The following is a 4,028-nucleotide window of genomic DNA, read 5'->3' as shown; positions in this document are numbered from 1 at the left end:
AAAGAAAAAATTAAAAAGTCAACTTCAAAATGGCGCCTGAACAGTTTGTGAACTTTGTTTCAATCTTTCAGTTTTCGTCTTTTTTCACACACTGTTCTTTGTTCACCAGAATACTCATTTGTAACGACCTTGGTTTTTTCTCGCTAAGAACTCTGGCGAGAACATCCTCGCCCCCCAACAGAGCGAGAAGAGGTGAGAGCTCCAAGATCAGCCGGGTCAGCTCTCACAAACAGGAACTGCTCTTGTCCGGGTCGGCGGACCATATTTCTGCCTCGTTTCGGTTCTGAGGCAGATCGGTTCCGGGTAGCTGGCTGATTGACAACATTTCATTTCATACGTAAATTAACCTTAATTATCGGAAATTACAAGTCAACAAAGAAAATCGAACTGACATAAATTTCGGTATTTAAAAGCAGAAATCAATGTCATAAAATACACATAAAGAAAACATTAAAAAGTCAACTTTAAATTGGCACCTGAACAATTTGTGAATTTTGTTTCAATCTTTCAGTTTTCATCTTTTTTCACACACTGTTCTTTGTTCACCAGAATACTCATTATTAACGAGCTTGGTTTTTTCTAGCGAGAACACATACATACATACATACATACATACATACATACAAACATACATACATACATACATACATACATACATACCTGTAAATTTAGGAGATTGCTTCCTTAGGTCCGTTCTCAAACTCTAACTGAACCGCACCGCAAAGTGGTCCCTGTGGTGATGAATTCAGCGGCGCGAACGAGATTATCTACCATCCAAAATCCCGAAACGGTTTAGTTGGTGGCAACTAATCCGTACTGTATTCTGTTCATTGCCCCCTTAGTGTACTGCTCTTGAGGCTGTCTCGTCCGCTCTCAAGATCGCAAGCATTTCCAGTTGTAAATAAACTCAGATGAACATTGGTCCAAATACAGAAAGCTCTTAATTGCCAGAATATAATCTGAAAACCTAATCAAAAAGGAAGGGCCCGCGATCAATCAATACAATTGCCTAATTACAATTCAAACCCCAACTGTATTAACTAACAATTCTGTCTTTTTCTAGAGAATCCTAATCAAAGAATTACACATAGTACTTCCACACAATTACTCAGTCTGACCTGCTAAAATTAATACCGTCACTAAGGATCACTAATCCTTTGAGGTACTTTGACTGATCTCTTTAACTTTAAAATTTCTAGTTCCCCAACTCGGAGAACCAACTATTCTCTAACTTCGCTACCCTTTCTCTAACTAACATCTCGAACGCAACTACTCTCACTAATAGCCAACTTCTGTTCTGTCTAAGGGTAGGCTATTTGTTTGTCTCTATAATGTTTGTCTATTCGAGTCTTAGATATAGTTAGAGTGATGTCGTCCCTAAAAGTCCTGACATTTACTCTGCTACCTCTTTCGCAAGGTCTTTAGTGATTTCTTCCCCTGGCGACACTAATCTTAATTTTCCAAATCGTTATAGATATCTCTAACTAAGGTTTGCAAATAACAAGTCAAATTCACCTCCAAACCGAGTTAGTTAACCAATCTCACAAGGTTTATTAAACTATCCGATTAAGGTCCCGACCTCCCGAGGATAGGGGAAGAGCCTTTTTATGGGTCGCTACTTCATTCCAAGCATCTAAGACTCCGATCTAAACCCTATTCAAATACCGACCTACTAGCTATCCGTGCAACGTTGTTCGTTTATTAAGGGTCAAATTGCGCTCGAAAACCACTTCTGGGGAGCTAGGTAAATATCCCGTACATTTCATGTTTTTTAATATACCTACTTTCCATGTTGTGCTTTTTTTTTTACTGCCAATTTCCTCTGGGACTACTTTTTTAGTCTGATTGAGTTTCCATTAATAGCGCGTTCGCCAAGCTAGGTTATTAAACCATATGTTTGCCAAGTCCATTTTAATTAGTTCCATTACATCAATGATTTAATGTGAAAGCTATATCCCTTTTTGTTTCTGCTTCATTTCCCAATAGTTAGTTCCTTTCCCAATTATAAGTAAGATGATCGATTCTCATTCCCAAGGGTTGGGGTTAGAGAATACGCCATATTCCGCAGGTAATCCCAGATTTTTCTATGCAATTTGAGTCCTAAATTAAATAAACATATTTAAAGTCGTAGTCTTTTTGTTAACCCCTTGTAGTTACGTCTTTTAAGCACATAGACGAAGCAAGGTTTCGCACTACTTGCTGTACAACACTAACAGCATGACAAATAAGCAGTCAGAAATTGAGAAGCAAGACGCAAATCGTTTTTTTTATGTCGAGAAAACCTTACTTTCAAACAACTTTTCATGAATCTTAATTTAAAGTTAAATTTGCATCGAAACTGACCATTTAATGTTTTTTAGACTAGGTTTTCAAACAAAGATTAGATAGAATGGGTATTTAAAATGCAAAATACTCAAAATATGACAGATGGTTGGAAAAATTGCAGATTTGAGAAACTATTCAGTGATTTTATTGGACTTAAGTTGTTTCACGAATCAGTCTTCTTTCCACATTGATAACCTATGCTAAAAATCATTGTATACATAAAAATTCCGTGCTTATTTGCAGACGGAGCAAAAAAAAGATTTTTTTGTTAAATTTCAAGTTTTATGAAAAATTTAAGAAAAAAAACTATGGGTCCTTAAAAATTCTAACTCAATTTTTTTCGCTAATGGCGCTTTAGAAATGGCAGTGGGGATTTTCGAAGAAAGTTTTTAAGAACACTAAAGGAGTCCGTGCTGCGGGAAATAAGCTGAAAAAAGAAACAGACACATAATAACCCGAAAAAGCAGAAGATTTCTAGTTTGAAAAACAAAAGTTTCCGGCGGTATTCAAATCACAAGTTTTTGTGGTCTCAAGCAGGTGTATTAATTCGATGCCAGATGTACTGGATAATTGTTTGATTATGCATTTTCTTATGATGCAAGATTGGTTCTTCATGCTTCCCCCCCCCCCCCCCCCCCCCCCGCCTGCACGTGGAAACTTTGAAAATTGCAAAGTTAGTAAAAGTGATGAAAATAAGTATGTAGTCAACAAAAATGACAATCTTTGAGCAGACAGGTTGATACAGAAAAATTATGATTATACAAAATTTTTTTTTTAATTTTTGAGTCCCACCTGAAACTGCAATGAAAAATTCTTGAATTTGCAATAACAAGGAAAACAAATCAGTAATGTAGCAACTAAGCCGAAAATCTGTAGGCAGACTCCGATTGAGCCTGAAAATTTTTTGGAAAAAAAAAATAATTTTTCAAGTTCTCCAGTGAAATTAGAGTGAATATTACTTCCACTTGCAATGAAAGTGACTTATAGCACAAGCAAGATCCGTTATGAGGCAACTTAGCTGAAAAAAAATCAGCAGACAAATGAAAGTCCGACAGTTAAGTTTAACCGAATTTTTTATTTCATTTGCATCAAACCGAAAAGAAAACATGGTCCAGCCGAGACGTCAACCCAAGACATTGGGATGAAATGGCACTGACATCAACGCTAGCCCAGTTAAGAAAGAAGCTGAAAATGGCTAGGTTTCAATATTAAAGACACAGAGGCGGCGCGCTACCCCAAAAAGAGCATTGCAAGCTAGCAGACAGGAAAATAAAGGAGAGCCACTACTTTCAAAATAAACCAACATTTTTGCAAAATCACAACTAAATATTTTCAACATGTTGTCCGGAGGGATGTATTTTTTGTGGAAAACACGTCCAGAAACACTATCAATAAAATTTAATGAAAACTGAAAGTTAATTATCGAGCGAAAAAAAATTGTTGTCAAGAAAAACTTAGAAAAATAATTTCTATTTCGAGATATGCAACATTTTGTTCCATCCGGAAAAAAGCATGCAAATTATGCTTCCTTCGAATGACCAAAAAATAGGTTAGCATGCCGAAAAAAATAGAAGTCGAAGTCACTTAGGACGGAAAAATTTTTAAGCGAAATTTTTTTTTGAAAACTATAATATACGAAGTCAAGCTTAGTAGATTTACAAATTGCAGGAATAAATGAAAGCACAAAAATCAACAAAAAAGAA

Source organism: Symsagittifera roscoffensis, chromosome 9, assembly GCF_963678635.1.
Source record: "Symsagittifera roscoffensis chromosome 9, txSymRosc1.1, whole genome shotgun sequence".
NCBI lineage: Eukaryota > Metazoa > Xenacoelomorpha > Acoela > Convolutidae > Symsagittifera > Symsagittifera roscoffensis.
The sequence above is the reverse complement of the archived record's forward strand: the minus strand, read 5'-3'. Positions refer to the sequence as shown.